This window comes from Cherax quadricarinatus, chromosome 40 (assembly GCF_038502225.1).
Source record: "Cherax quadricarinatus isolate ZL_2023a chromosome 40, ASM3850222v1, whole genome shotgun sequence".
NCBI classification, from domain to species: domain Eukaryota; kingdom Metazoa; phylum Arthropoda; class Malacostraca; order Decapoda; family Parastacidae; genus Cherax; species Cherax quadricarinatus.
The window spans coordinates 14244215-14256714 of record NC_091331.1 but is presented as its reverse complement, the minus strand read 5'-3'; positions in this window follow the sequence as shown (position 1 = coordinate 14256714).

The window sequence follows — 12500 nt, the reverse complement described above, 5'->3', positions numbered from 1 at the left end:
TCATTCACATATACCAGAACAGCAGCTGCCCTAGGACTGACCCCTGTGAAACCCCGCTCGTCACAGGTGCCCGCTCTGACACCTCGTCACGTACATTCACTCTTTGTTTCCTTTCTGTCAGGTATTCTCTGACCCATTGCAGTGCCTTTCATGTTATTCCTGCCTGCTCCTTTAGTTTTTGCACTAATATCTTGTGTGGAACTGTGTCGAAAGCCTTTTTTTTTTTTTTTTTTTTTTTTTTTTGTGTGTGTGTGTGTGTGTGTGTGTGTGTGTGTGTGTGCTTTGATTTCGAATCCTTTTTTCCCCCTCGAAAACTTCTTGGCCTTCCGGCCACATTAACACATTAACAATAATTAAACTGTCTCAGCAGACAGAAATGCGTATTTACATTGTATATCATTATTGTCTTTGTTAATACCAGTGGCCTCATGTGTTTTATTACGTTGCTTGCATCTCTTTATTAGTGCAACACTTGTTGTTTTTAGTGTGCAGTGGCGCCTCGTTGTCATGGTGAATGTCGTGTCCTGTTTTAATTATCTGAGATGGATGTTATTGCTTCGGGGCGAGGATGAGGCAGCAGCAGCCTCTGTTTCCACTCTTGATGACGCTGGTGTCGATAGCTGGTGCTCGTGCAGAGGCATGGTGGGTGGTGGTGGGTGGTGGTGATTGTAGTGGTGTTGTTCGTGCTTATGGTGAGAGTGATTGTAGTGGTGGTGATGGTGATTGTGGTGTAGTTGTTCGCTGTGGTAGTGATGGTGACAGTAGTGGTGGTGGAGGTGGTGATTGTAGTGGCGTTGGTCTCTTTGGTTGTCCTATTTTGCCAACTGACACTGGTGTTCTCATAGCTGCTGCTGGGATGTTGATGCTGATACATCTTAATGCATACACATAGATAACGAATCTCGCATATCAGTAAACTATAATATCACCCCTAGTCATCATTTTTTTCTAACAGGCTGCTCAGGGACGACACTACACACCGCCTACCTACCTTCCTGTAATCGATTCCTGGTCCCACACAAGGCTTCCTGGTCCTACACCAGGCTTCCTGGTCCTACACCAGGCTTCCTGGTCACACACCAGGCTTCCTGGTCCGACACAAGGCTTCCTGGTCCCACACCAGGCTTCATGGTCCTACACCAGGCTTCCTGGTCCGACACAAGGCTTCCTGGTCAGACACCAGGCTTCCTGGTCCCACACCAGGCTTCCTGGTCCGACACCAGGCTTCCTGGTCCCACACCAGGCTTCCTGGTTGATGGACTGATCAAGGTTACATTGCATCATATTCCCCGGCCTTCTAATCAATAGTAATTCTGCTCTGACACTCAGTGATGTTACCCCATGGCGAGAGGAAGCCTCTTCCAGGACACTCAGGACGGGACAGAGTGAAGCCCAAAGCGTTGAAATATAATTTACAAATGATATTTCAAATTATGTAATTCATTTAAATATAATTTGTATATAACATATAAGACTCTTTTAATCTCTTGAAATAGAATTGTTCTCAGATGTAGCACATGATCAATATCTCTTAATGTCAGGTAACTTTTAAGTCCTTTTTTTTAATTAAGTTTTTATAATGTACATTATGAAGATATAATCAAGGATTACTCAATAAAGTTAGTCATAAGTCGCAAAAGGTGCATTTTTAATTCAGCGAAACGTTGCTCCAGTAAAAGTTTGGTCCGTAACATGAGTTTTTGTCTGCAGCTTCTCTCTCATTTGTTACGCTCACGAGTGTGTCAAGTTTCAGATGATATTAATTGCAGTGAAGGTTTCATGATCCTGGATGAATATCTGCAGCTGTTCATACACAGTGTCAGCACTTGCACATATATCCCTAACTCTGTATCCCTAATATCACTGTCTGTAGATTTATCAGTGAAAAAATTAAGAGAACAGAAACAGATGAGGGCTTTTGTGTGTTGATCCACACATCTCGGAGGAGCAAGGTCGCTTCCAAGCTGTGTGTGTTGACGACAAATGCGCTCAAGTGTTTGTGGCTGGCAAAGACAAACGGAACAGCGTCGTTTTGCTCAGGGAAAGCTGTCATCAAGTCGTTATAATAAAGTCTGTTCTGCACTCTTCGCCTCGTTGCCTCTTCAGCTCGCCTCTGTTCTGTTCGTTTTTTTTTTCTCACTGTTGGATTTTTTTTACTTTACGTATTTGAGGGCATGTGTTTTATAACGATTTCTTCCCATACGTTATGATGACGTTTTACCTATGTTGTTGTGATCAAAGTATACTCATTTGTCCGTTCTTCATTACGACTTATCTTGGGTTTATGGACAAAAGTTTGAGATGAGATCGTAGATACTCTCTACGTGTGAACATTAGCTACTTCAGAGTAACTGGTTGTAGAAACAGGGCCAACAAGACTTCGTTAAGTCTAGACGAAGCTCAGTCCTGAGTGAGACATGGTTTAAAATTAAGATTTGCTCTGCATTATGTGTGTTTATGTTGTCTTGTTGGCTTGTTGCTTGAGTTGAGTAATGGGCTGAAACATTCAACTCGGCAAGTTGCACGCACTTACTCCTATCAATCCAGGTATGGAATGAAACTGGTATGCAAACTGACCTCTTCATTCCTCTTGTTTTTCTGTCCTTGACTCTTACATCTAATATAAACAGAAGTAGATACTTCTCAGCAGACAAATTCGGTGTGGACTTCCAGGTCATTTGCTTCTTGACTTTCCATTGTATTCCCATGTATTGACCCACTGCATGAATCTAAGGATGGGAGTAGAAGGAGAGACGGAAAGTCAGACGGTCATTATTATCTTACAGCAGGAGTTCACCAGACAGTTTTTGTATATTTAGGAAAATTGGGTACATCAGCAGTGTGCTGCTCCCCTATTCTATAAAATAGTTACACAATGAGAACAAAAACTGTTTCCTAATATTCCATCACAAAGAATGGATCACATAGTGTTGAAATCTGACAAGCTGAGCAGGGAGACTCTAGAACGGCAATAAGGACATCATCAAATAATCCATTAAAGGTTCACAGGATACGACAGCTTCAGAGGTTTCGTTCCAGCAGAGCTGGAATCAGTATTACTTGGGAATTGCCGTCTCTCAGGATAGCCCATCCCCTACACAGGAGAAATGGAATTTTTATGAAGATATCTCCATCTTCCCAGAACGGAGGCGACAGTAATTATGTACAGGAGTCAGGAAAAAAGAGAGAAAGGGAGAGGGAGAGAAATTTGGATGACATAATAAATCTAAGTACGAACATTATATATAAGAATGTAGTCATTGTATCCCTCAGAATGCATGCTGGCGCCAACCTGGACATAATGAAAACCTCTGCCTCACTTGTACCAAAAAACGCTAAGCTGAGCTAAGCTGCATTAATGTATCAGAGAGGCCATACGTGCACTTATATACACATATTCGCCAGACAAAGTCGGGGCAAGCAGGGCAACGACTTGGGCAATACCACGAGAGGATATTCATTCAGGCGTAAACATGCGCAGTTTTAAGGGAAGGTACGACAGGGACCATAAGAGTAACAGGAGGTGAAAGGGAAAAGCCAGACTATAAAAGAGGGGACTACATAGGGTTGAGTAGCTTCCTGCAGGAGGTTCCGTGGGACAGAGAACTGGCAGGAAAGCCAGTAAATGAAATGATGGAATATGTAACAACAAAATGCAAGGAGGCAGTGGAAAGGTTTATTCCCAAGGGCAACAGAAACAATGGGAAGACCAGAACGAGACCCTGGTTTACCCGACGGTGTAAGGAGGCAAAAACAAAGTGCAATAGAGAATGGAAAAAGTACAGAAGGCAGAGAGCACATGAAAATACGGAGATCAGTCGCAGAGCCAGGAACGAGTATGCACAGGTAAGGAGGGAGGCCCAGCGACAGTATGAAAATAACATAGCATCGAAAATCAAGACTGATCCGAAACTGTTGTATAGCCACATCAGGAGGAAAACAACAGTCAAAGACCAGGTGATCAGACTGAGGACAGAAGGTGGAGAACTCACAAGAAATGATCAGGAGGTATGTGAGGAGCTAAACAGGAGATTTAAGGAAGTTTTTACAGAAGAGACAAGAAAGGCTCTGGGAAGACAGCACAGAAGGGAACATCAATAGGGAATATACCAACAAGTGTTGGATGACATACGAACAACCGAGGAGGAGGTGCAGAAGCTGCTAAGTGACCTTGATACCTCAAAGGCGTTGGGACCGGACAACATCTGCCCGTGGATCCTTAGAGAAGGGGCAGAGATGCTGTGGGTGCCCCTAACCACAATCTTCAACACATCCCTTGAAACTGGGCAACTACCTGAGAAATGGAAGACAGCAAATGTAGTCCCCATATTTCAGAAAGGAAACAGAAATGAGGCACTAAACTTCAGACCTGTGTCTCTGACATGTATTGTGCGCAAAGTCATGGAGAAGATTATCAGGAGGAGAGTGGTGGAACACCTGGAACGGAACAAGATTAAAAATGAAAACCAGCATGGGTTCATGGAAGGCAAATCCTGTGTCACAAACCTTCTGGAGTTTTATGACAAGGTAACAGAAGTAAGACACGAGAGAGAGGGGTGGGTTGATTGCGTTTTCCTAGACTGCAGGAAGGCCTTTGACACAGTTCCCCACAAGAGATTAGTGCAGAAGCTGGAGGATCAGGCGCATATAACAGGTAGGGCACTGCAATGGATCAGGGAATACCTGACAGGGAGGCAACAACGAGTCATGGTACGTGAAGAGGTGTCACAGTGGGCGCCTGTGACGAGCGGGGTCCCACAGGGGTCAGTTCTAGGACCAGTGCTATTTTTGATATATGCGAACGACATGATGGAAGGAATAGACTCTGAAGTGTCCCTGTTCGCAGATGATGTGAAGCTGATGAGAAGAATTAAATCGGATGAGGATGAGGCAGGACTGCAAAGAGACCTGGACAGGCTGGACATATGGTCCAGAAACTGGCTTCTCGAATTCAACCCTGCCAAATGCAAAGTCATGAAGACTGGGGAGGGGCAAAGAAGACCGCAGACAGAGTATAGGCTAGGTGGACAAAGACTACAGACCTCACTCAGGGAGAAAGACCTTGGGGTGACCATAACACCGAGCACATCACCGGAGGCACACATCAACCAAATAACTGCTGCAGCATACGGGCGCCTGGCAAACCTGAGAATATCGTTCCGATACCTTAATAAGGAATCGTTCAAGACACTGTACACTGTGTATGTTAAGCCCATACTGGAGTGTGCAGCACCAGTCTGGAACCCACACCTGGTCAAGCACGTCAAGAAGTTAGAGAAAGTACAAAGGTTTGCAACAAGGCTAGTCCCAGAGCTCAGGGGAATGTCGTACGAGGAAAGGTTGAGGGAAATCGGACTGACGACACTGGAGGACAGAAGGGTCAGGGGAGACATGATAACGACATACAAGATACTGCGGGGAATAGACAAGGTGGACAGAGATAGGATGTTCCAGAGGGGGACACAGAAACAAGGGGTCAGTCACAACTGGAAGCTGAAGACTCAGACGAGTCACAGAGACGTTAGGAAGTATTTCTTCAGTCATAGAGTCGTCAGGAAGTGAAATAGCCTAGCAAGTGAAGTAGTGGAGGCAGGAACCATACATAGTTTTAAGAAGAGGTATGACAAAGCTCAGGAAGCAGAGAGGGAGAGAACCTAGTAGCGATCAGTGAAGAGGCGGGGCCAGGAGCTGAGTCTCGACCCCTGCAACCACAATTAGGCGAGTACAATTAGGTGAGTACACACACACACACACACACACACACACACACACACACACACACACACAAACACACACACACACACACACAAACACACACACACACACACACACACACACACACACACACACACACACACACACACACACACACACACACACAAACACACACACACACACACACACACACACACACACACACACACACACACACACACACACACACACACACACACACACACACACACACACACACACACACACACATATCCCCCCACACACACACACTTATCCCCCCCACACACACATATCCACACACACACACATATCCACACACACACACATATCCACACACACACACATATCCCCCACACACACACATATCCCCCCACACACACACATATCCACACACACACACATCCCCCCACACACACACATAACCCCCCCCACACACACACATAACACCCCCCCCCACACACACATAACCCCCCCCCCCCCACACACACACACGGTTGGAAATATGTTTTCAGAAGAATCGAGAACCAGGGTTTGCTTTCTACAGTTTTTTTTATATGTATGTAAATAGAAATTCGAGGGTTGCTTACCCTGAAGGAAATACAAATTATAAATAAATTATTCGTGCATAAATGTATACATAGCAACAGCCTGGTGTGTCAACGGGGCGTAACACTCAACAGTGGGATTTAAATTAAAAGGAGAAGCAAAGGAAGAGAAGAAAAAATCAAAATGTCCAGGTCAACGGGGGATAAGGGAGAAGACACGTGAAAATGGATGTGTCTGTGTGTGTGAGTGATCAGAGAAAGGTATTACACATCTTATAAGCTCAACCCCCTCTACCACAATGCACGTACAAGGAATAGGGCAGCAACATATATATTTGTGTGTGTGGGGGTGTGTTTATATATGCATGTGCATGTTTATGCTTGTGTGTTTGCTCAGGGGAATTGAGTAAAAGGTTGCATGGTATAGGTATGAAACGTGTTGAAGGTCATCCTGAAAGACTCGTTTCTTCGTGATCCAGATGAATGATGCTCCAAAAAAAAAAATAATAAAATTAGTAAAATTCACTAAAAAGTAAATCTTTCTCTAAATAAAACACCTTAACATAGAACGTTTGAACCTAATCAGAAGAAGCATTATGCAGTTATTGCACAGACTCTAACACTAAGTATCCTATGTTACCAGCGGAGGGAAGGAATGGAAAGGAGGAAGTAGAAAGCATGATAACAACAGAGTGCATCTGCCTAACACAGTATTAATAACCATCTCTGTGGAAAGAAGCAAATGTTATCCCTGTTGACATAAAGAAGAGCAGAGCGGAAATCAGCAACTACAGACCAGTGTCTCACCTGTCAGTCACTGGCAAAATTATTGTGATGATAATCTTATGGCAAATGACAGCATTTTTGTGTTTACCACTCGCTTTTTTGTGACTGTCAACATTGCTGGGTGAATCCAAGATCATCTGTGTAGTAGCACTGAACATTCTTGGTGCTTTCGACTAAGTATGGCATCAGGGACTCTTGGCAAAACTGAGAGCACTTGGAGTCGCTGTCTCCACACTATACCTCCATACTGATTACCATCAGGGTAGATCTCTAAGAGTAGTTCTCAATGGGACAGAGTCAACAAGACACTCAGTCGGTGCTAATGTTTCACAGGTATGCTTGCTTGGTCCATTGTTGCGTAATGTCTAATTCTATGACCTTCAGTTTATCCCAGAATCCCACGCCTATGCAGATGACTGTACTCTGGTAGTTGCTTATGCACGGGTGAAGATACCAGCTGTTTTCAAGTACATCAATCACCGGCTTACAGTTATATCATCCTGGAGGAAAAGATGGTAAGTTACACTTGCTTCTGAGAAAAAAACAAATGAGGATTGTGTCTAGACAGCCAGAGCAGTGGTAAGAATGAATGGAAAAGTGTTAGAATCCGGGGATGAGGTGGATAACCTTAGGGTGAAATTTGACTCCGGAATATCTATGAAGAATCACGTGGAAAATCTTGCAAGTTAGCCAAGAATCTACCAGCACTAGGATGTATCTCGTACCTCCTCCAGGGTAGAGGCACAAGTTCGTTCACACTTTGTGTATTTACCACTTTCCTGGATTGCTTGCATCCCGCACCAAGTTAATCTACGACTTCTGGACAGAATAGAGAATCGAGCAAAGCGATATATCTCTCGTCTGGACCCGGCTGGAAAGATCTATCGCTTGAGCAGAGCCTTCAACATCGGAGAGATGTGGTAGCCTTATTGTTGTGTACAAGGCAAATATTTTCAAGGCACCACTTCAGGGACAGCGAGAAGACAGCTCCTATGCCACAAGACGGGCATCAAACTACAACTATAGTCTGTCTGTAACTTCCTTAAGAGCATCGCTTCATCAGAGATCATTCATCCCGAGTATGAATCGAATCTGGAAGATGTTCGTACGGCAGAACAACGTAGATGAAATAAAATTAATTGACCAAATAAAACGGCTGGCTCACCAACTTCATCTTGTTCCCCATGTGTATGTTCCATAACAATGAAAAGGTTCTCAAATGAGTTGAGATAAGCAACATTTCTTATCCTGAAAATAATGGTAAGAACTCTTAACCTAATCCTGTATGTAAACACAAAATAGATAGAAAGATAGAAAGATAGATAGATAGCGAGAGAGAGAGAGAGAGAGAGAGAGAGAGAGAGAGAGAGAGAGAGAGAGAGAGAGAGAGAGAGAGAGAGAGAGAGAGAGAGAGAGAGAGAGAGAGAGAGAGAGAGAGAGAGAGAGAGAGAGAGAGAGAGAGAGAGAGAGAGAGAGAGAGAGAGAGAGAGAGAGAGAGAGAGAGAGCTCAAACACTGGAGGATGCATATTCTAATTGTCCTTCCCTGAAGTCCATTTAGGTTTTTTTATAAAGAGGGAGAAAAAAAATTGGGTTGCCTGGTGTTCCTCTCTGGGCGGGTGCCGAGGCTATGTAAACACTCGGCCAGAGCTATATCATTTTCTCTCTCTCTATTCAGTTTCTTATTGCTCTATCGTTCACCCCTTCTCTTCCCTCTTTCATTCTATCCACCTCCATTTTTCTCTTTGTCCTTCTCTACCCACGGTTTTATTCCTTCCCCACCCTCTCCTCTACATATTCTCTCTGTCTTCTGCCCTTCTCTACTTATTCTCGCCTCACTTGCGACTTGACAATAGTCCGGAACCAACAGTGTTAACAGTCATAACTTTATTTGTGAATTATTATTTCCATTCTTCTTCACTACTTTTTTTCTTCGTTCTTCCATCTTCCAACATTAACATTTCTCTATCTTCTTCTTCCATCTTCAATTCCTGTTTTTCTCCTCTTTTCCTCCTTTACTCGCACTTTATTTTCCTTCTTGCCTCTCCCTTTCCTCTTACCTTCGTGTTCAACAATGTCTCTTATATTTAGATTGGCCTAAGATAAGTTAGCCTAGTATTAGTTAGCCTAGGATAAGTTAGCCTAGTATTAGTAAGCCTAGGATAAGTTAGCCTAGTATTAGCCTAGTATAAGATAGCCTAGGATAAGTTAACCTAGGATAAATTAGCCTAATATAAGTTAGATTAGTATAAGTTAGTCTAGGATAAGTTACACTAGTAGAGGTTAGCTAGGGTAAGTTAGCCTAGGATAAGTTAGCCTGGCATAAATTGGGTAAGATAAGTTAACTGGTCTTAGGCAGGGCCGCGGGGGCGTTGACCCCCGAAACCCTCTCCAGATAGGTTAAGTTAGCCTAGGATAAGTTAGCCTAGGATAAGTTAGCCTAGGATATGTTAGCCAGGATGAGTCAGCTTGGATTAAGTTAAATAAAATTATTGCTTTTTGAAATGTATTTACGAAGTTCGTGAAATGTATATGCCAAGTTCACGAAATGTATATACCAAGTTCATGAAATGTATATACCAAGTTCATGAAATGTATATACCAAGTTCATGAAATGTATATGCCAAGTTCACGAAATGTATATACCAAGTTCATGAAATGTATATACCAAGTTCATGAAATGTATATACCAAGTTCACGAAATGTATATACCAAGTTCATGAAATGTATATACCAAGTTCACGAAATGTATATACCAAGTTCACGAAATGTATATACCAAGTTCATGAAATGTATATACCAAGTTCACGAAATGTATATACCAAGTTCATGAAATGTATATACCAAGTTCGTGAAATGTGTATACCAAGTTCATGAAATGTATATACCAAGTTCATGAAATGTATATACCAAGTTCACGAAATGTATATACCAAGTTCATGAAATGTATATACCAAGTTCGTGAAATGTGTATACCAAGTTCGTGAAATACACACGCTATATTCACGAAATGTATATACTATGCTCACCCTGTTCATGAAATCTCTATATCATATTCAAAAATGTAGATATACCATATTTATAAAATACACATGTCATGTCCATGAAATATATATATATATATATATATATATATATATATATATATATATATATATATATATATATATATATATATATATATATATATATATATATATATATATACATATATATATATATATATATATATATATATATATATATATATATATATATATATATATATATATATATATATATATATATATATATATATATATATATATATATATATATATAATATACATATTTACAAAATGCACCTGACATACTATGTTCTCTAAATGTATATATCATGTTCATTCCCAAAATATATACATCAATGTATATGAGTTATTTTTCTCAGTATTCAGACATTCAGTGTCCTTCAAGAGGGACTGTGCCTTGATGCTGTTAATGGGGCTCTTGATCCAAGGAGTCTGAGCTGCCTTCATCCTCCCCTGGATCAAACCTGATTACCTCCCTTTGACTCAAATATAATGCAAAGTAATAAATAATAATTCAGTGAAATACAACTTAATACAATACAACACCATACAAAATAATGAAATATAATATATGATACAATAATGTTAAACAATATATTACCAATTGATGCAGTTTAATACAATAAAACGCAATGTAATAAAACTTGATATAATATAATATAATACAATATAGAACTAAAACACAATATAGTACAAATGAATACAATATACTGCAATATAATACAATATAATACAGTATAACACCATATAAAACAATATTATGCTATATAATATAATACAGTACAGAACAAATTATCACAATATAGTACAAATTAATACAATATAATACAATGCAAGACAAATTAAAACAATGTAATACAACGGTACAAAATAATACATATAATACAATACTACAGCATATTACTTCACAATATAATACAGTAACCACAAACAATACAAGAGACTGTATTTAGACGACATGAAATGGAAATTATCAAAATAATTTCTGTGTTGATAGGAGTGAGAGGATTATTAACATAATAATTAGAGTAATTACTTTGGTTGACATGACACACATTAATTTTAATTAAAGTTCCAGTTAAAATTGAAGTCGCAACTAAAATGGAAGTAGAAATAATTTTAGTTCAGGTTATTTGACCTGCAGAGGTACTGTTATTATTATCATTATTAATAATATTATTATTATTATTATTATTGCTATAATTATTATTATTATTATTATTATTATTATTATTATTATTATTATTATTATTATTGCTATATATTATTATTATTATTATTATTATTATTATTATTATTATTATTATTATTATTATTCTCGTTATTATTATTATTATTATTCTCGTTATTATTATTATTATTATTATTATTATTATTATTATTATTATTATTATTATTATTATCATTATTATTATTGTCGTTATTATTATTATTATTATTATTATTATTATTATTATTATTATTATTATTATTATTATTATTATTATTATTATTATTATTCTCGTTATTATTATTAATTATTATCATTATTATTATTGTCCTTATTATTATTATTATTATTATTATTATTATTATTATTATTATTATTATTGCTGTTATTATTATTATTATTATTATTATTATTATTATTATTATTATTATTATTATTATTATTATTATTATTATTATTATTATAATACAGCGCCTGAGAAATAGAAGGAAATAGGCCTGAGCTAAGGAATTCTATGAAAACGTCTAACTCCTAGGATCAAGAGCCCTTGAGCAGCATCGAGGGAATAGTCACTAACAGCTTCGATGTAATGCGTAGTTCAGCATGTTTCAACAAGGGGGCTCTGATTATTAGGAATTTCTGATTGTTAAGAATTTCTGATTGTTATGAATCTCTGATTATTAGTAAACTTTGCCTGTCAGGAATCTCTGATTAATACAACATCAAGGAAACGAAAATAGAAACAAATAATAACGCAAAAAATATACTTGTAAAATAGAATTTGCGTTTCCAGGATACTCAGTAACATTGTAAGTTATATTAACAGGCATCCTGGAAAGTGGGTTAACTACAGCAGTTGTTGGAATTTTATTTTCTTCCGTCAAAGTTTCCGTGCGATAACTTGAGAAAGCCTCGCCCGATTGGCTTCAAACTTTCAACACTTGTGCATTCTACTTAAAGGAACCATTACTAATTTTTAACTATTTGTAGGAGTTCTATGTGATAAATGAATACAGGTACAGTGAATACAGGTACTGTGGATACAGGTACTGTGAATACAGGTACTGTGAATACAGGTACTGTGAATACAGGCACAGTGAATACAGGTACCGTGGATACAGGTACAGTGAATACAGGTACTGTGAATACAGGCACAG